This window comes from Arachis ipaensis, chromosome B5, assembly GCF_059453495.1.
Source record: "Arachis ipaensis isolate K30076 ecotype BB chromosome B5, ASM5945349v1, whole genome shotgun sequence".
NCBI classification, from domain to species: Eukaryota; Viridiplantae; Streptophyta; class Magnoliopsida; order Fabales; family Fabaceae; genus Arachis; species Arachis ipaensis.
Window position 1 is genome coordinate 102040820 of NC_142440.1, and position 22481 is coordinate 102063300.

The 22481-nt window shown below is 38.5% G+C and overlaps 1 non-coding gene across 1 annotated transcript; it reads left to right on the forward strand.

The window, feature by feature from the left end:
• The first annotated feature begins 14923 nt into the window (after positions 1-14923).
• Positions 14924-15031, forward strand: LOC148565182 (small nucleolar RNA R71). The gene has a single exon (XR_015884778.1). It is a non-coding gene; the product is annotated as a small nucleolar RNA R71 (small nucleolar RNA).
• The last annotated feature ends 7450 nt before the right edge of the window (positions 15032-22481 follow it).

A 22481-nucleotide genomic window follows, 5' to 3' on the forward strand; every position in this document is an offset into this window, starting at 1 on the left:
GGTAAGATAAGAAGATATTTTAGAAATTAGTTTTGAAAAAGATTTGGTTTTTAAAATCTCAATTAATGATTTGATTCATAAGAAATCACAAGATATGATTCTAGAACTTAAAGTTTGAATCTTTCTTAACAAGCAAGTAACAAACTTCAAATTTTTGAATCAAAACATTAATTGATTATGTTATTTTCGAAAATTTGATATAAAAATAAGAAAAAGATTTTTGAAAAATATGTTTAGAATTTTTCGAAAATAACTAACAAAAATAAAAAAGATTTGATTTTTGAAAAAGATTTTGAAAAAGATTAGATTTTTAAATTGAAAATTTGATTTGACTCATAAGAAACAACTTGATTTTAAAAATTTTTGAAAAAGTCAACTCAAATTTTCGAATTTGATGAGAGAAAAAGGGAAAGATAATTTTTTTTTGTTTTTTGAATTTTTATGATGAGAGAGGAAAACAGGAAAAATGATGCAATGCATGAAAGTTATGGATCAAAACAATGAATGCATGCAAGAATGCTATGAATGTCAAGATGAACACCAAGAACACTTTGAATGTCAAGATGAACATCATAGACACAATTTTGAAAAATTTTTAATGCAAAGAAAACATGCAAGACACCAAACTTAGAATTCTTTAATGCTTATGCACTAAGAATTCAAGAATGCATATGAAAAACACCATACAACACAAAACAAAAAATCATCAAGATCAAACAAGAAGACTTACCAAGAACAATTTGAAGATCATGAAGAACACTATGAATGCATGAAATTTTCGAAAAATGCAAGATGCACATGCAAATGACACCAAACTTATGACATGACTCATGACTCAAACAAGAAACACAAAAAATGTTTTTGATTTTTATGATTTTCTAATTTTTTTTTTGATTTTTTCGAAAATTATATGAAAAAGAAAAAATAAGGATTCCAAAATTTTTAACATGAATTCCAGGAATCTTGCATTCTTAGTCTAAAGCTTCAGTCCAGGAATTAGACATGGCTCACTAGCCAGCCAAGCTTTCAATGAAAGCTCCAGTCCAAAACACTAGACATGGCCAATGGCCAGCCAAGCTTCAGCAGGTGAATCAGGAACAGCAGCAGGTGGATTAGCAACAACTAGCTTGCTCTTGATAACAAATTGCTGCCTTAGTCCAAATAAATTTAGACATGGCTTTACAGCCAGCCAGGCTTCACATGCTTCATGAAACACTAGAATTCATTCTTAAAAATTTTGAATAAAATTTTTTAAAGCATTTTTATATTATTTTTTTTTCGAAAACAAAGGAGAAAATATTGAAATATTTTTGAAAAATTTTTTTGAAAAGAAAACAAAAAGAAAATTACCTAATCTGAGCAACAAGATGAACCGTTAGTTGTCAAAACTCGAACAATCCCCGGCAACGGTGCCAAAAACTTGGTACGCGGAATCGTGATTACACTTTAATTATGTAAAATTCATAGCTCTTTCTTTCCCTGGCAATGGCGCCAAAAATATGATGCCAATACCATGGTTCACAACTCTGTGTAACTGACCAGCAAGTGCACTGGGTCGTCCAAGTAATACCTTACGTGAGTAAGGGTCGAATCCCACGGAGATTGTTGGTATGAAGCAAGTTATGGTCACCTTGTAAATCTCAGTCAGACGGATATAAAATAATAATATGGTTTTTGAAATTAAATAATAAAATAGGGATAGAAATACTTATGTAAATCATTGGTAGGAATTTCAGATAAGCGAATGGAGATGCTTTTCGTTCCTCTGAACCTCTGCTTTCCTGCTTTCTTCATCCAATCAGTCTTACTCCTTTCCATGGATGGCTTTATGTGATACATCACCATTGTCAACGGCTATTTTCGGTCATCTCTCAGGAAAATGATCCAATGCCTTGTCACGGCACGGCTAATCGTCTGGAGGCATCACCCTTGTCAATGGCTTCATCTTATCCTCTAAGTGAAAATGATCAACGTACCCTGTCACGGCACGGCTATTCATCTGTCGGTTCTCGATCATGCTGGAATAGGATTTACTATCCTTTTGCGTCTATCACTAACACCCTGCAATCGCGAGTTTGGAGCTCGTCACAGTCATCCAATCATTGAATCCTACTTGGAATACCATAGAAAAGGTTTAGACCTTCCGGATTCTCTTGAATGCTGCCATCATTCTAGCTTACGCCACGAAGATTCTGGTTAGGAGATCTAAGAGATACTCATTCAATCTAAGGTAGAACGGAAGTGGTTGTCAGGCACGCGTTCATAGGGAATGATGATGATTGTCACGTTCATCACATTCAGGTTGAAGTGCGAATGAATATCTTAGAAGCGAAATAAGATGAATTGAATAGAAAACAGTAGTACTTTGCATTAATCTTTGAGGAACAGCAGAGCTCCACACCTTAATCTATGGAGTGTAGAAACTCTACCGTGAAAATACATAAGTGAAAGGTCCAGGCATGGCCGAGATGGCCAGCCCCCAAAACGTGATCAATAGATCAAAAGATAATCCAAAGATGTCAAAAAGACTAGTAAAATGTCCTATTTATAATAAACTAGCTACTAGGGTTTACATGAGTAAGTAATTGATGCATAAATCCACTTCCGGGGCCCACTTGGTGTGTGCTTGGGCTGAGCTTGAGTGTTGCACGTGTAGAGGTCCTTCTTGGAGTTGAACGCCAGCTTTTGTGCCAGTTTGGGCGTTCAACTCTGGTTTTGGCTCCTTTTCTAGCGCTGGACGCCAGATTTGGGCAGAAAGCTGGCGTTGAACGCCAGTTTACGTCATCTATTCTTGGCCAAAGTATGGACTATTATATATTGCTGGAAATCCCTGAATGTCTACTTTCCAACGCAATTGGAAGCGCGCCATTTCAAGTTCTGTAGCTCCAGAAAATCCATTTTGAGTGCAGGGAGGTCAGAATCCAACAGCATCAGCAGTCCTTCTTCAACCTCTGAATCTGATTTCTGCTCAAGTCCCTCAATTTCAGCCAGAAAATACCTGAAATCATAGAAAAACACACAAACTCATAGTAAAGTCCAGAAATGTGAATTTAACATAAAAACTAATGAAAACATCCCTAAAAGTAACTAGATCCTACTAAAAACATACTAAAAACAATGCCAAAAAGCGTATAAATTATCCGCTCATCAAGTTTCTGTAACTTAGGTTATTTTTGCGATGCATTTCTATTTTCTCGGTTCCTCCGACAAAGTAGTCATTTTTAAGTTTTGAAATTCCGAGTTAGTATGATCAACCGTGTAACCTCTTTACACCGACTTGTACCTCGTCGTTTTATCTTGCCGACCACTTAGGTCGGGCATGGGATTTTTATGTTTTATCGAGCTTAAGTTGGTGCGTTTCGTAGGATAATGATAATGAGAAGTGGAATATATAAAGACATGTAGTAAAAATATCTTTATTCTTTTTGATGAAGGTACTTTTTTGCTACTAGGGGAGTCTTTAAGACTTATTCTTTCCTAGCCTCTACTTTGATGCCTCGTTAAAACCCCCTTCAAGAAAACCCTTTTTGGGAAAAAACCATGAAGTCGGGAAAAAGAGTACACCAGGGAGTGGAGTTTGTTTTTAACTATAGTACCTTTTCATATTACAAGCATGCCACGACCTTGGTAGCTCGATACCGTTCAAGTCGGTTACCTTGTAGTATCCCTTTCCTAAGACTTCACTTATCTTGTATGGCCCTTTCCAATTAGCAGCGAGCTTTCCTTCTCCCGACTTGTTGACTCCAATGTCGTTTCTGATTAAGACTAAGTCTTCCGGGACGAAGCTTCTTCGGATGACTTTCTTATTATATCTATTTGTCATCCATTGCTTTAACACTGCTTCTCTTATCTAGCTTGTTCTCAGACTTCAGGGAGTAGCTCGAGCTCCTCTTTGTGCCCCTGTATGTTGCTAACCTCATTATAGAAGCTCACCCTTGGACTTTGCTGGTTAATTTCAACTGGTATCATGGCTTCTATGCCATAAGCAAGTCGAAAGTGTGTTTCTCCTGTGGTAGACTAAGGCGTAGTTCGATAAGCCCATAGTACTTGAGGGAGTTCTTCAGCCCATGCTCCTTTTGCATCTTGCAACCTTTTCTTCAACCCTGCTAGCATGACTTTGTTAGTTGCTTCAGCTTGCCTGTTTGCTTGTGGGTGCTCTACTGAGGTAAACTGATGCTTGATCTTCATACTGGCTACTAGGTTTCTGAAGGTGGAGTCGGTGAACTGAGTTCCATTATCAGTAGTAATGGAGTGAGGAACTCTGTACCTTGTGATAATGTTCTTATAGAGGAACCTCTGACTTCTTTGGGCTATGATGGTGGCTAATGGCTCTGCTTCGATCTACTTCGTGAAGTAGTCTACTCCCACTATTAGGTATTTTACTTGCCTAGGCGCTTGGGGATAGGGTCCCAGTAGGTCCAATCCCCATTTTGCAAAAGGCCATGGAAAAGTTATGCTAATGAGCTCCTCGGGGGGAGCGACGTGGAAATTTGCATGCATTTGGCATGGCTGACACTTCTTTATGAATTCGATGGCATCTTTCTGCAAGGTCGGCCAGTAGAACCCGACTCGTATGACTTTCCTAGTCAAGGACCTTGCTCCGAGATGGTTCCCACATATACCATTATGGACCTCTTCTAAGACTTCTGTTGTCCTTGAGGTCGGGACGCATTTTAACAATGGTGTGGATATACCTCTTTTATAGAGGATATTTTTTACCAAAGTATAGTTTTGTGCTTTCCTCCAGATTTTCTTGGCCTCTTTTTCCTCTTTGGGTAGGATGTCAAATTTCATGTATTCGATTAGTGGGTTCGTCCATCCAAGATCCAATCCAGATACTTCAAGGACGTCTTGTCTGCCCTCTATTTTTGTGACTGAGGGTTCTTGGAGAGTTTCTTGTATCAGGCTTCTATTATTCCCCCTGGCTTGGTACTTGCTAGTTTGCAGAGTGCATCTGCTCTACTGTTGAGATCCCGAGTTATGTGTTTGACCTCAGTTTCTGCAAATTGCCTAAGATGCTCCAAGGTTTTGTCTAACTACCTCTTCATGTTGGGGTCTTTAGCCTGGTACTCTCCATTTATTTGGGAGGTCACCATCTGAGAATCGCTAAATACAACTACTTTGGTCGCACCGACTTCCTCGGCCAGCTTTAACCCTGCAATCAAGGCTTCATACTCTGCCCGATTGTTAGAAGCTGGAAATTCAAATTTGAGGGAGACTTCTAGTTGGGTTCCCTCTTGGTTGACTAATATTATGCCTGCACCGCTTCTGACTTTGTGGGAGGATCCATCCACCTATAGCTCCCATGTAGTGGAGGCTTCCTCTTGATCTCCTGCATATTCTGCCACGAAGTCAGTGAGGCATTGGGCTTTAACGGCCGTCCAAGTTTCGTACCTAAGATCGAACTCGGAAAGCTCTATGGCCCATTGAACCATTCTACCCGCAATATCCATTTTCTGAAGGATTTGCTTTATGGGCTGGTTCGTTCAAACTCTTATTGTGTGTGCTTGAAAATAAGGTCGTAGTCTTCGAAAGGCTATGATTAAGGCATACGCAAAATTTTCAAGTTTTTGATACCTTAATTCAGGGCCTTGTAGAACTTTACTGGTGAAGTACACAGGATGCTACCCGACCTCGTCTTCCTGTATTAGAGCCGATGCTACAGCTTTGTCGGCTATAGACAAATACAGGACGAGTTCTTCTCCAACTTCAGGTCGGGTCAGAATGGGGGGTTGGCTTAAAATCCTTTTGAACTCCTGGAATGCTTCTTCGCACTCAGGGGTTGATTCGATCTGGCATCATTTCCTTAGTAGAGAGAAGAGTGGTATGGATCTTAACGCTGATCCTGCCAAGAACTTGGAGAGAGCTGCAAGTCGGCCGTTCAATTGTTGGACCTCCCTTAAGCAAGTCGGACTTTTCATTTCTAGAACTGCTTTGCACTGGTCGGGGTTGGCTTCAATTCCCCTTTACGTAAGCATAAATCCCAAAAATTTTTCTGTCTCCACCGCGAAGGTGTATTTTGTGGGATTTAATCTCATTCCATGTATCCTAATGGTGTTGAAGACTTGCGAGAGGTCAGTCAAGAGGTTGGTCTCATCCTTGGTTTTTACCAGTATATCGTCTACATAGACTTCCATTAGACTCCCAAGGTGAGATGCAAACACTTTATTCATCAGTCTTTGATATGTGGCCCCAGCATTTTTTAACCCAAAAGGCATGACCACATAGCAATAATTTGCTCTTGGAGTGATAAAAGTTGTATTTTCTTGATCTGGCTTATACATCTGAATTTGGTTATATCCCGAGTATGTGTCCATGAACGACAAGTATTGATATCCCAAGTTGGAGTCTACTAAGGTATCAATGTTTAGGAGTGGATATGGGTCTTTGGGACACGCCTTGTTCAGGTCGGTGTATTCGACGCACATCCTCCACTTGCCATTTTGCTTTTTGACCAGCACCACATTTGCTAACCACGCTAGATATTTAACCTCTTTGACGAAGCAAGCTTTTAAGAGGGCTTGTACTAGTTCTTCCACCACTTGGACCCATTCAGGCCCGAGCTTTCGTCTTCTTTGTTGAACAGGTCACGATCCCGGGTACACTGACAGTGTATGCGACATGAGCTCAGGATCTATTCTCGGCATGTCGGAGGCTTTCCAGGTGAAGAGGTCAGAATTTTCTTGTAGGAGCCTTATGAGCTTCTTCTTCAACTCTTTTTTCAGGTTGGCTCCTATATTGGTATTTCTTCCTTCATCCTCTCCGACTTGTACCTCCTCAGTTTTTCTCCCGGGTTGTGGTCGCATTTTTTCTTTAGCCCTGGCTCCTCCGAGCACAATTGCGTGCACCTCCTTGCCCTTTTGTCTCAGGTTCAGGCTTTCATTGTAACACTTTCTTGCCAAATTCTGGTCTTTCCTGATGGTTGAAATTCCCTCTGGTGTTGGAAATTTCATGAAAAGGTGGGGGTGGACACCACTACTCTGAGCCGATTTAGGGTTGTTCTGCCTATTAGGGCATTGAAGGCTGAACCAACATTGATGACTATGAAGTTGATGCTCAGAGTCTTTGATTTTGCCCCTTTTCCAAAGGTTGTGTGTAGGGGTATGAATCCTAGTGGCTTTATTGGTGTATCCCCCAGCCCATATAAGGTATTGGGGTAAGCTCTTAACTCCGTTTCTTCCAGTCCCAGTTTATTAAACGTTGGTTTGAACAGGATATCGGCCGAGCTTCCCTGATCCACTAGGGTCCTTTGTAGATGGGCATTGGCAAGGATCATGGTTATCACCACTGGATCGTCATGTCCGGGAATGATGCCTTGCCCATCTTCTTTAGTGAAAGAGATGGTTGGAAGGTCAGAAGCTTCACCCCCGACCTGGTAGACTTCCTTCAGGTGTCTTTTGCGATAAGACTTTGTGAGACCACCACCAGCAAACCCTCCTGAGATCATGTGTATATATCTTTCCGGGGACTGCGGTGGTGGGTCTCTTCAGTCCTCATCATCTCGCTTTCTTTTGCCATGATGGTCCGTCCTTTCCACGAGATATCTGTCGAGCCGACCTTCTCTGGTCAGCTTTTCTATCACGTTTTTTAGGTCGTAACAATCATTTGTTGAGTGACCATATATTTTATTATACTCACAGTAGTCGCTACGACTTTCCCCCTCCCCTTTTTTTTGATGGGTCTAGGGGGAGGTAGTCTTTCAGTATGACAAATTTCCTTGTAGACATCCACTAGGGAAACTCGTAGAGGAGTATAGGAGTGATACCTCATGGGCATTTCAGGGCCAACCTCCTCTTTTTTCCTGGGTTTTCTTTCCTTCGCTTTTGATGAGTGAGAATGCCCAGGTCGCCAGTTTGGTTCTCACAGCCTGACGTTTTCCTCCATGTTGATGTACTTTTCAGCTCTCTCCTGTATATCACTCAGGAAGGTCGGATGCCTTTTTGAGATGGACTGGGAGAAGGGGCCTTCTCGGAGTCCATTTACTAGGCCCATGAATACTGCCTCTGTAGGCAGGTCTTGAATTTCAAAACACGCTTTGTTGAACCTTTTCATGTAGTCTCTCAAGGGTTCTCTGATCTCCTATTTTACTCCCAGGAGACTCGGTGCGTGCTTTACTTTGTCCTTCTGGATGGACAATCACATGAGGAACTTCTGCGAGAGGTCGTCGAAGCTGGTGACCAACTTTGGGGGGAGGCTATCGAACCACTTCATCGCTGCTTTGGTTAAGGTCGTCGGGAAGGCCTTATAGCGAGTAGCATCAGAGGCGTCGGCTAGGTACATCCGATTTTTGAAATCGCTCAAGTGATGCTTGGGGTCAGTGGTTTCATCATATAAGTCCATATCAGGGCTTTTGAATTTCCTTGGAATCTTTGCCCTCATTATGTCCTCACTGAAGGGATCTTCTCCTCCCAAGGGTGAATCTTCTCGGTCGCTGCGAGAGTTTCTACCTCGGAGACCTGATTCTAGTCTTGAGAGATTTTCTTCAAGCTTTATCCGTCGTTTGACCTCCCTTCTTAGGCTCTTTTCTGCCTCTCGTTGCTGCTCCAATTCCTGTTCTAGTTGTTCCAGCCGTCCCTGGTGGCCATGAAACAATCCCATGAAATCAGTTGCATGGGGTTGTCCTTCTTTTCCTGATTCATGTCCCTCAGAAGAGTTCCCTTTTGGGTTCTTTACCCCTGAGGTGCCTTCTTTGTGTTGGTTAGTCATCCCTTGGTGAGTGATTATTGCTCTGTCGTTATTACTAGCGTCCTAGTTCTCTTGCTCAGAATCGGACGCTGTGTTTCCATCCTCGTTGAAATCATCCGCCATCATTGGTTGATCTCCAGGACCCCGACAACGATGCCAATGTTCTGGGGCTTACCTAGAACCGGATGGTGGTTGGGCTTGTTTGTGAGGCCCAAGCGCTAGAGGAGGGTGGTCTCCGACTTGGTTTACGTCTGGGAGCCGCCATCCAAGTTGTGTATGTGAAAGAATGGGGTGGTACCTGCAAAGACACTCTGATGCCTAAGTCAGCAAAGGGGTAAACAGGTATAGAGAGTATTGGAACTTAGAGATACCTGAGGGGTGTCAGTGTATTTATAGTGGTGAACCAATAACCACCGTTGGAGTAGTTTCACCTTTTAAGGTGGATAACCGTCCCTTTATCTTAGGAAAGTTGGGATATGGCTCGTAGAAGTGTGTTGAGCGATTTTAGGGGGAGTTACTTATTTGAATAAGTGTTATCTGCCAGTTATCATTCGATCCCGACTTCTTTGGAGTGGAGCCTGTATTTGATCCGACCTCTCATAAGGAGGTCGGTGGGTAGCGAAGGCCAATCTTTGGATTGGGCCTTTTTGGTTTATTTGGACCTGGACCCTAGTGTTACGCTAGGGTATGAACAGTATCTGGTGCACAAAATTGTGATGTCCAGGCTCGAACAATCCCTGGTAATAGCTCCAAAGCTTGGTGCTTTGATCTTAATTCATAATTGTCACAACTTCGATACAACTAACCAGCAAGTGCACTGGGTCGTCCAAGTAATACCTTACGTGAGTAAGGGTCGAATCCCACGGAGATTGTTGGTATGAAGCAAGCTATGGTCACCTTGCAAATCTCAGTTAGGCAGATATAAATTGATAATGGTGTTTTCGAATATTATATAATAAAATAGGGATAGAGATACTTATGTAAATCATAGGTAGGAATTTCAGATAAGCGAATAGAGATGCTTTTCGTTCCTCTGAACCTCTGCTTTCCTACTATCTTCATCCAATCAGTCTTACTCCTTTCCATGGCTGGCTTTATGCAAGGGCATCACCGTTGTCAGTGGCTACATCCCCTCCTCTCAGTGAATAATATGCTCACGCACCCTGTCACGGCACGGCTATTCATCTGTCGGTTCTCGATCATGCTGGAATAGGATTTACTATCCTTTTGCGTCTGTCACTAACGTCCTGCAATCGCGAGTTTAGAGCTCGTCACAGTCATTCAATCATTGAATCCTACTCGGAATACCACAGACAAGGTTTAGACCTTCCGGATTCTCTTGAATGCCGCCATCATTCTAGCTTACGCCACGAAGATTCTGGTTAGGAGATCTAAGAGATACTCATTCTAGCTTATTTCATGTAGAACGGAAGTGTTTGTCAGGCACGCGTTCATAAAGGAGAAGGATGATGAGCGTCACACATAATCATCACCTTCATCACATTCTTGGGTGCGAATGGATATCTTAGAAGAGAAATAAGAAGAATTGAATAGAAAACAGTAGTACTTTGCATTAATCTTTGAGGAACAGCAGAGCTCCACACCTTAATCTATGGAGTGTAAAAACTCTACCGTTGAAAATACATAAGTGAAGGTCCAGGCATGGCCGAGATGGCCAGCCCCCAAAACGTGATCACAGGATCAAAATACAATCCAGGATGCCTAATACAATAGTAAGAGGTCCTATTTATAATAAACTAGCTACTAGGGTTTACATGAGTAAGTATTTGATGTATAAATCCACTTCCGGGGCCCACTTGGTGTGTGTTTGGGCTGAGCTTAAGTGTTGCACGTGCAGAGGCCATTTGTAGAGTTGAACGCTAGTTTTTGTGCCAGTTTGGGCGTTCAACTCTGGTTTTGGATCCTTTTCTGGCGCTGGACGCCAGATTTGGGCAGAAGGCTGGCGTTGAACGCCAGTTTACGTCGTCTATTCTTAGTCAAAGTATGGACTATTATATATTGCTGGAAAGCCCTGGATGTCTACTTTCCAACGCAATTGGAAGCGCGCCATTTCGAGTTCGGTAGCTCCAGAAAATCCACTTTGAGTGCAGGGAGGTCAGAATCCAACAGCATCAGCAATCCTTTTTCAACCTCTGAATCTGATTTCTGCTCAAGTCCCTCAATTTCAGCCAGAAAATACCTGAAATCACAGAAAAACACACAAACTCATAGTAAAGTCCAGAAATGTGAATTTAACACAAAATCTATTAAAAACATCCCTAAAAGTAACTAGATCCTACTAAAAACATACTAAAAACAATGTCAAAAAGCGTATAAATTATCCGCTCATCACAACACCAAACTTAAATTGTTGCTTGTCCCCAAGCAACTGAAAATCAAAATAGGATAAAAAGAATAGAATATACTATAAATTCCAAACTATCAATGAAACAGAGCTTCAATCATATGAGCGGGACTTATAGCTTTTTGTCTCTTAAATAGTTGTGGCATCTCACTTTATCCATTGAGGTTCAGAATGATTGGCATCTATAGGAACTCAAAGTTCAGATAGTGTTATTGATTCTCCTAGTTCAGTATGATGATTCTTGAACACAACTTCTTTATGAGTCTTGGCCGTGGCCCTAAGCACTTTGTTTTCCAGTATTACCACCGAATACATAAATGCCACAGACACATAACTGGGTGAACCTTTTCAGATTGTGACTCAGCTTTGCTAAAGTCCCCAATTAGAGGTGTCCAGGGTTCTTAAGCACACTCTTTTTTTTTTTTTTTGCTTTGGACCTTGACTTTAACCGCTCAGTCTCAAGTTTTCACTTGACACCTACACGCCACAAGCACATGGTTAGGGACAGCTTGGTTTAGCCGCTTAGACCAGGTGTTTATTCCTTTAGGCCCTCCTATCCACTGATGCTCAAAGCCTTGGGATCCTTTTTATTTGCCCTTGCCTTTTGGTTTTAAGGGTTATTGGCTTTTTGCTCTTTGCTTTTTCTTTTTCTTTCTATTTTTTTTTCGCCTTTTTTTTTCTGCAAGCTTTGTTCTTTGCTGCTTTTTCTTGCTTCAAGAATCATTTTTATGATTTTTCAGATTATCAAATAACATGTCTCCTAGTCATTATTCTTTCAAGAGCCAACATATTTAACATTCTTAAACAACAACTTCAAATGACATATGCACTGTTCACGCATACATTCAGAAAACAAGAAGCATTGTCACCACATCAATATAATTAAACTAAGTTCAAGGATAAATTCAAAACTCATGTACTTCTTGTTTTTTTGAATTAAAACATTTTTCATTTAAGAGAGGTGATGGATTCATAGGACATTCATATCTTTAAGACAAAGTTACTAACTACTAATGATCATGTAATAAAGACACAAACATATATAAGCACATAACATATAAAAACAAAAAACAGAAGAAATAAGAGCAAGGAATGAATCCACCTTAGTGGTGATGGCGTTTCAATAATGTTCTTGAGCTCTTCTATGTCTTTTCCTTGCCTTTTGTTGCTCCTCCTTCATTGCTTTTAGATCTTCTCTGATTTCATGAAGGATGATGGAGTGCTCTTGATGTTCCACCCTTAGTTGCTTCCAATAATTGTGTGGAAGAAAATGTATCCCCTGAGGTATCTCAGGGATCTCTTGATTTGTAGTCAAATGTTCTACCACTGAGCTATAGACCCTTGATGGAAGCTTTTGTCTTCCCTTTCCTCTTTCTAGAGGTTTCTCTGGCCTTAGGTGCCATCAATAGTTATGGAAAAAAACAAAAAAGCTATGCTTTTACCACACCAAACTTAGAATGTTGCTCGCCCTCGAGCAAAAGAAGAAAGAATAGAAGAATAAGAAGAAGATATGGAGGAGATGGAGGGAGATGTGTATTCGGCCATATGGGTGGGATTGGGTGGGGAAGAGATGTTGAATTTTGAAGGAAAGTGGGTGTTTGGATGTGAGTGGTAAAGGGTTAATAGGGAAGAGTGTTTATTGGGAATAGAGGATGATTGAGAAGAGAGAAGAGAGTGAGTGGAGGTAGGTGGGATCCTGTGGGGTCCACAGATCCTGAGGTGATCCTGTGAGGTCCACAGATCTTGAGGTGTCAAGGCATTTACATCCCTGCACCAATTTAGGCATGCAAAATGCCCTTGCACACAACTCTGGGCGTTCAGCGCCAGGTTGGTGCCCATTTTGGGCGTTCAACGCCCAATTGCTGCCATTTCTGGCGTTGAACGCCAGAACCATGCTTGTTCTGGGCGTTCAGCGCCAGGATGTTGCCCATTTGGGCGTTCAGCGCCAGAACCATGCTATGTTCTGGCGTTTGAACGCCAGACAGATGCTCCTCCAGGGTGTGATTTTTCTTCTGCTGTTTTTGATTCCGCTTTTGATTTTTTTGTTTGTTTTGTGACTCCACATGATCATGAACCTAAGAAAACATGAAAAACAATAATAATAGAGTTAGATAAATAAACATTGGGTTGCCTCCCAACAAGCGCTTCTTTAATGTCAATAGCTTGACAGTGGGCTCTCATGGAGCCTCACAGATGTTCAGAGCATTGTTGAAACTCTCCAACACCAAACTTAGAGTTTGAATATGGGAGTTCAACACCAAACTTAGAGTTTGGTTGTGGCCTCCCAACACCAAACTTAAAGTTTGACTGTGGGGGCTCTGGTTGACTCTGCTTTGAGAGAAGCTTTTTCTGCTTCCTCTCCATGGTTGCAGAGGGAGATCCTTGAGTTTTAAACACAAGGGAGTTCTCGTTCCATTGAAGGACTATTTCACCTCTGTCAACATCAATCACAGCTCTTGCTGTGGCCAGGAAAGGTCTTCCTAGGATGATGGATTCATCCTCTTCCTTTCCAGTATCCAGGACTATGAAATCAGTAGGGATGTAGAGGCCTTCAACCTTTACTAGCACATCCTCTACTTGTCCATACGCCTGTTTTCTTGAACTGTCTGCCATCTCTAATGAGATTTTAGCAGCTTGCACCACATAGATTCCCAGTTTCTCTATTACAGAGAGGGGCATGAGGTTTATTCCTGAACCAAGGTCACACAGAGCCTTAAAGATCATGGTGCCTATAGTACAAGGTATTATGAACTTTCCAGGATCCTGTCTCTTCTGAGGCAATGTCAGTTGATCCAGATCACTTAGTTCATTGATGAACAAGGGAGGTTCAACTTCCCAAGTATCAATGCCAAATAATTTGGCATTCAGCTTCATGATTGCACCAAGAAACTTGGCAGTTTGCTCTTCAGTAACATCCTCGTTCTCTTCAAAAGAGGAATATTCATCAGAGCTCATGAAGGGCATAAGGAGGTTCAATGGAATCTCTATGGTCTCTAGATGAGCCTCAGAGTCCTTTGGTTCCTCAGAGGGAAGCTCCTTATTGATCACTGGACGTCCCAGGAGGTCTTCCTCCTTGGGATTCGCGTCCTCTCCTCTCCTCACAGGTTCGGCCATGGCGCTTATGTCAATGGTCTTGCACTCTCCTTTTGGGTTCTCTTCTGTATTGCTTGGGAGAATACTAGGAGGGATTTCAGTGATCCTTTTACTCAGCTGGCCCACTTGTGCTTCCAGATTTCTAATAGAAGACCTTGTTTCATTCATGAAACTTACAGTGGCCTTAGATAGATCAGAGACTAGATTTGCTAAATTAGAAGCATTTTGTTCAGAGTTCTCTGTCTGTTGCTGAGTTGATGATGGAAAAGGCTTGCTATTGCTAAACCTGTTTTTTTCACCATTATTAAAGCCTTGTTGGGGCTTTTGATCCTTCCATGAGAAATTTGGATGATTTCTCCATGTTGAGTTATAGGTGTTTCCATAAGGTTCACCTAAGTAATTTACCTCTGCTATTGCAGGGTTCTCAGGATCATAGGCTTCTTCTTCAGAAGATGCCTCTTGAGTACTGTTGGATGCAGCTTGCATTCCATGCAGACTCTGAGAAATCATATTGACTTGCTGAGTCAATATTTTGTTCTGAGCCAATATGGCATTCAGAGTATCAACTTCAAGAACTCCCTTCTTCATAGGCGTCCCATTGCTTACAGGATTCCTTTCAGAAGTGTACATGAACTGGTTATTAGCAACCATGTCAATGAGTTCTTGAGCTTCTGCAGGCGTTTTCTTTAGGTGAATAGATCCACCTGCAGAGGTATCCAATGACATCTTAGATAACTCAGACAGACTATCATAGAATATATCCAGGATGGTCCATTCTGAAAGCATGTCAGAAGGACACTTTTTGGTCAACTGTTTGTATCTTTCCCAAGCTTCATAGAGGGATTCACCTTCTTTCTGCCTGAAGGTTTGAACATCAGCTCTAAGCTTGCTCAGCTTTTGAGGAGGAAAGTACTTGGCTAAGAAAGCCGTGACCAGCTTATCCCAAGAGTTCAGGCTGTCTTTAGGTTGAGAATCCAACCATAATCTAGCTCTGTCTCTTACAGCAAAAGGGAAAAGCATGAGCCTGTAGACTTCAGGATCTACTCCATTAGTCTTAACAGTATCACATATCTGCAAGAATTCAGTTAAGAACTGAAAAGGATCTTCAGATGGAAGTCCATGAAACTTGCAGTTCTGCTGCATCAGAGAAACTAATTGAGGTTTCAGCTCAAAGTTGTTTGCTCCAATGGCAGGAATGGAGATGCTTCTTCCATGTAAATTGGAATTAGGTGCAGTAAATTCACCAAGCATTCTCCTTGCATTGTTGTTGGGTTCGGCTGCCATCTCCTTTACTTGTTCGAAATTTTCAATCAAGTTGTCTCTGGATTGTTGTAATTTAGCTTCTCTTAATTTTCTCTTCAGAGTCCTTTCAGGTTCTGGATCAGCTTCAACAAGAATGCTTTTTTCTCTGTCCCTGCTCATAAGAAAGAGGAGAGAAAAAGAAAAGAAGAGGAATCCTCTATGTCACAGTAAAGAGGTTCCTTATTGTTAGTAGAAATGAAGAAGAAGAAATTCGAACACAGATAGAGGAGGGGGTTCGAATTTGGTGATGATGTGAGGAAGAGATGTTAGTAGATGAATAAATAAATAGAATAAGATGAGAGAGAAGGAGGGATTTTTCAAAAATTATTTTTGAAAAGGAGTTAGTGATTTTTGAAAATAGTTTTTGAAAAATATTTAGTATTTTTTTTTCGAAAAATTTTTTGAAATCAAAAATAAAAATAAAAATAATTAGTTAATTAAAAAGAAATTTTTGAAAAAAGGGGGAGGTATTTTCGAAAATTAGAAAGGGAGAATTAGTTAGGTGGTTTTGAAAAAGTTAAGAAACAAACAAAAAGTTAGTTAGTTAGTTGAAACAAATTTTGAAAACCAATTTTGAAAAGATAAGTAGTTAGGAGGTTAGGAAGTTAGAAAAGATATTTTGAAAAGATATTTTTGAAAAAGATAAGATAAGAAGATATTTTTGAAAAGATATGATAGAAATTAGTTTTGAAAAAGATTTGATTTTTAAAATCTCAATTAATGACTTGATTCATAAGAAATCACAAGATATGATTCTAGAACTTAAAGTTTGAATCTTTCTTAACAAGCAAGTAACAAACTTCAAATTTTTGAATCAAAACATTAATTGATTATGTTATTTTCGAAAATTATGATATAAAATAAGAAAAAGGTTTTTGAAAATTATTTTTTTGGAATTTTCGAAAATAACCATGAATTTTGAAAAAGATTTGAATTTTGAAAAAGATTTTGAAAAAGATAAGATTTTCAAATTGAAAATTTGATTTGACTCATAAGAAACAACTTGATTTTAAAAATTTTTGAAAAAGTCAATCCAAATTTTCGAATTTGATGAGAGAAAAAGGGAAAGATATATTTTTTTTTATTTTTGAATTTTTATGATGCAAGAGAAAAACACTAAAAAGATGCAATGCATGAAATATTTAGATCAAAACATGTGATGCTTGCAAGAATGCTATGAATGTCAAGATGAACACCAAGAACACTATGAAGATCATGATGAACATCAAGAACACATTTTTGAAAAATTTTTAATGCAAAGAAAATATGCAAGACACCAAAATTAGAATTCTTTAATGCTTACGCACTAAGAATTCAAGAATGCATATGAAAAACAATAAAAGACACAAAACAAAAAATCATCAAGATCAAACAAGAAGACTTACCAAGAACAACTTGAAGATCATGAAGAACACTATGAATGCATGAAATTTTCGAAAAATGCAAGATGAATATGCAAGTGACACCAAACTTATGATATGACTCAAGACTCAAACAAGAAACACAAAAATATTTTTGATTTTTATGATTTTCTAATTTTTTTGTATTTTTATTTTTTTATATTTTTTTTCGAAAATTATTGTGAAAAATAAAAATAAGGATTTCAAAATTTTTAATATGAATTCCAGGAATCTTGCCATGTTAGTCTTAAAGCTCCAATCAAAGGGTCAGGCATGGCTTAATAGCCAGCCAAGCTTTAGCATATAATTACATGGAATGGAGTGATTAGTTGAATGCCAATCCCAAAGTAGTTTGGGTATGGCTTTACAGCCAGATAGGCTTCAACATGCTTCATGAAACACTGGAATTCATTCTTAAAAATTCTGAATAAAAAATTTTTGAAAACATTTTTTATAAAAAAAAAAATTTTTTTTTTCGAAAACAGGTGAGAAAATTTTGAAATATTTTTGAAAAATTTTTTGAAAAGAAAACAAAAAGAAAATTACCTAATCTGAGCAACAAGATGAACCGTCAGTTGTCCAAACTCAAACAATCCCCGGCAACGGCGCCAAAAACTTGGTGCACGAAATTGTGATGTCCAGGCTCGAACAATCCCTGGTAATAGCTCCAAAGCTTGGTGCTTTGATCTTAATTCATAATTGTCACAACTTCGATACAACTAACCAGCAAGTGCACTGGGTCGTCCAAGTAATACCTTACGTGAGTAAGGGTCGAATCCCACGGAGATTGTTGGTATGAAGCAAGCTATGGTTACCTTGCAAATCTCAGTTAGGCAGATATAAATTGATAATGGTGTTTTCGAATATTATATAATAAAATAGGGATAGAGATACTTATGTAAATCATAGGTAGGAATTTCAGATAAGCGAATAGAGATGCTTTTCGTTCCTCTGAACCTCTGCTTTCCTGCTATCTTCATCCAATCAGTCTTACTCCTTTCCATGGCTGGCTTTACGCAAGGGCATCACCGTTGTCAGTGGCTACATCCCCTCCTCTCAGTGAATAATATGCTCACGCACCCTGTCACGGCACGGCTATTCATCTGTCGGTTCTCGATCATGCTGGAATAGGATTTACTATCCTTTTGCGTCTGTCACTAACGCCCTGCAATCGCGAGTTTGGAGCTCGTCACAGTCATTCAATCATTGAATCCTACTCGGAATACCACAGACAAGGTTTAGACCTTCCGGATTCTCTTGAATGCCGCCATCATTCTAGCTTACGCCACGAAGATTCTGGTTAGGAGATCTAAGAGATACTCATTCTAGCTTATTTCATGTAGAACGGAAGTGTTTGTCAGGCACGCGTTCATAAAGGAGAAGGATGATGAGCATCACACATAATCATCACCTTCATCACGTTCTTGGGTGCGAATGGATATCTTAGAAGAGAAATAAGAAGAATTGAATAGAAAACAGTAGTACTTTGCATTAATCTTTGAGGAACAGCAGAGCTCCACACCTTAATCTATGGAGTGTAAAAACTCTACCGTTGAAAATACATAAGTGAAGGTCCAGGCATGGCCGAGATGGCCAGCCCCCAAAACGTGATCACAGGATCAAAATACAATCCAGGATGCCTAATACAATAGTAAGAGGTCCTATTTATAATAAACTAGCTACTAGGGTTTACATGAGTAAGTATTTGATGTATAAATCCACTTCCGGGGCCCACTTGGTGTGTGTTTGGGCTGAGCTTAAGTGTTGCACGTGCAGAGGCCATTTGTAGAGTTGAACGCTAGTTTTTGTGCCAGTTTGGGCGTTCAACTCTGGTTTTGGATCCTTTTCTGGCGCTGGACGCCAGATTTGGGCAGAAGGCTGGCGTTGAATGCCAGTTTACGTCGTCTATTCTTGGTCAAAGTATGGACTATTATATATTGCTGGAAAGCCCTGGATGTCTACTTTCCAACGCAATTGGAAGCGCGCCATTTCGAGTTCGGTAGCTCCAGAAAATCGACTTTGAGTGCAGGGAGGTCAGAATCCAACAGCATCAGCAATCCTTTTTCAACCTCTGAATCTGATTTCTGCTCAAGTCCCTCAATTTCAGCCAGAAAATACCTGAAATCACAGAAAAACACACAAACTCATAGTAAAGTCCAGAAATGTGAATTTAACACAAAATCTATTAAAAACATCCCTAAAAGTAACTAGATCCTACTAAAAACATACTAAAAACAATGTCAAAAAGCGTATAAATTATCCGCTCATCAGTATCCATCATAGATCAACGAAGATCTAGTCACATCCTACAACCATACAGTGTGGATCTTATTCGATCTGGTGACAGCGCGAATCAAATAATAGCCGTGATTGTCTTCATGAGCACTTATGTTAGAGTACTTGAATTTCATATTTGATTTAATTTCAAAGAGAGAAAAGATTAATATAGTTGATTATACGGAGTATATATCTTCTTGAAAGAGCATTCATGCAATTGCTCTTAGCAAGACAAAGATGGCATAGTCTAAAACTCTTTTGTTTTCATCTTTTCTTACTTTAACTTTATATTATGTCATAAAAAATATCTTCATTTTTTTAGTGCCATATTAAGTTCACATTAATAAATAAGTTCAACTTATAGTTCAAAATTCGTCCCAAAAATCATAACCTTAAATTATTAAACTGTTAACGATCCAAGTTCGAATTAGGTAATGCTCTGTCTTGACTCATGTACAAATCTATAAACGAATTAAATTCATGCTGTCACTATATTAATACTGAATTAAAGTTGCATTAAATTGCTAGTATGATAATTTAGACTTGTTCCTGATTAAAAGTATTATCTAAATTCTTTTAACATTATAGTATTATATCATAAGTAGCCTAAATAATAACATTAAGCAAAAAAGTAATAAATTAAAGAAATTAATTTTCCTCTACTACTTGAAGTAATAATTGGTGCAACAAAATTCTTTTTCTTTCATAAATTCAAAAAGTATTTCCAAAAACCTTTTTACTTAAATAAAAGTATTTTATAATATACTATTAATGTTTTATAAAATAATATAATATTATAACTAGTAACCATTTTGTGTAGGTATGCAAATATATTCTTAGCTTATTTTTCCAGTTATTTCTTTTCTATAAACATATTATAATTGTTAATTTTCTATCGTATTCAATAAGATGGTCTGAATTTGCGTGATTTTTGTACATTCAGTCTGATCAGACTATTTTTCATAGTTGTAGTTGCAAAAATAATCCTAATATATAAATATCTAAGGTCTAGAATTCAATACCATAGATATTATTTATTTAAATAACTGAATTCTAATATTAGGATTTGATTAGTTTAATCTCCAAATAAATGTTCTAATTTAATACTAGTTATACTACACATAACATAACATATAAACATCTTTAAAAAAAATATTTTTAGTGTCCTGTTAAAAAATGCTCTTATTTAGAGCCGAACTCAAGACTTCCTACTTACTAAACAAATGCTCTAACCAACTAAGCTACAAGAGTTACTTGAAAAAATTACATTGACTACTATACTTGACCGCAGTAAATTATACATAAAATTCCAACTTCAGTTTTGTTGGCCGATTCTCTCATGGTCCAGGCTATCAGCATCGTAAATATGCAAAAATGAACCCATCACAGAACAATTAAATAAAGTTTTAAAGTTTCTAACTTACTTAAGTTGATTTAGTTGTTAGTTCACTAATCCGTTTAAACAAGTATTGAAAATTCGAACCAATAATCTATTAGCTAGCGACAAATTTTAATTTTGAGTTTTTGACAAATTAATCTTTGATTTGCCAAGTTGAAAAAGCAACCAAAAAATTTAAGAAGTTTCTTTTCTTCTTATTACGATGCTAAATTTATGTAAAAAATGACACTTTTAAAGGTAATATACATTTCATTTTTTATATTTTTTTTAGACCCTTCAATAAAAGTTTAATATAAATGTAGAGCATACAAAACCGTGAAATATGTTACAAGAAAAGAATAATAGTTACATAAATCTTTCTCATTTTCTTAATCTTTCAAGGGACAAAGATATGCTTTTTGTATTAATCTTCAATTTGTTCTCTCTTCCTTCTAAAACTTGATACATGTCTACTCTATTAATCCACCGACACTTGATACATGTCTACTCTATTGATCCACCGGCACTGGATATGGACGATAACTTGCAAATCAATAGAAAACTTCGTAGCATGCCACTAGTCAGTAGTTCCTCAATGATTTGCAATTCATCTCTCAAAAGTTTCCCAAACCTTCACCTTCATTTCTGCCCTGGGTTTAAGATTCCAAAATCATTATCACTCTCCAATATGAGCATGCTCAATCAGTTCAACTAGCCATGCACTCTTAACATGTAAGGATGTTTAGGAGGCATAGGCATTTTTCAGTTTAAATTATACATTAGTTGATCATTACCTAAAGATATAAAATATCCAATGTGATATCTGCTGTAAAAAATGGTGCCTGGTGTATTTCATCAACAACAGTTAATATGACAGTGTTAGTTTAAAAAAATGATCAAATAAAAATGAAAAATTGAAACTTAAGTAATATGTGCAGTTAAAAAAAATTGATGGTAATATAACACTGAACCTTAATTTTAGATCTACTAGAAAGGCAAGTAGACAAACACAAAGGATTTTGTTTTGGACAATAACAATAACAACAACAATAATAATAGTAGAAACCAAATTTTTGCTTTTGAACCTTTCCCAATCATTGCCTCCAATCATAACATAGTTAAAAAATAAAATTAATAAAAGAAGAACAAAGAACAAATTAAATAGCACTTTAAGGCTAGTCACAGTATTATTACTCTCATTTAAGTGCATCCAGGTTCCAAGATTCAATAATACAGTGGATTATTTCGGTATATACTATTTAGTCATAGACAGTAAATTAATTAAGTATCTTTTCTAAAATTTAAATAGTAGAATATAAACTATGTAAATAATTTTATATTCGAACAAAAAGATACTGATGACAAGTCATCTTATGCTAGTTTCACAAGCATTTTTCAATTGTTTTATTAGGTTTTATGCACTTTCTTGTACAATAAGTAAGTGATTGGAGTGGAATTTCATAATTATTTTGATTCAATCAAACATCATTTATTTTATGCAAAATCATGAGATTTGTGCAATAATTAAGTGAATATTATGAATGATGCTAATTCTTATGGTTTTGGTAAGACTTTGATTGCTTGTTTGGTTGATTTTAGGTGAGAAAAAGAAGAAAAGGGGAAGCACTGCAGAATAACGTAGCGTTCAAATGAAGAACGCCACCCTCACTTGACGACGCGCATGCGTAAGGGATGCTTACACGTTAGGGGCAATTTTCGAAGACCCACGCGTACACGTGTATGACGCGTACGCGTGGAAGTGGCTGGCGCTCGTTTTTGAAGAGAGCGCTACGTTTGATTACTCAGCTTTTTCGGGTAGATTTAAATTTGGAGGTAAAATTCTGGAGGCGACGCGCATGCGTGCATGACGTGCACGCGTGCATGGTGGATTTGGAAGGAATCACACGAACGCGTGAGTGATGTTGAAGCACGGAATTGGTATTTTGCTATCCACGTCCACGCGTGGAGGACGCGCACGCGT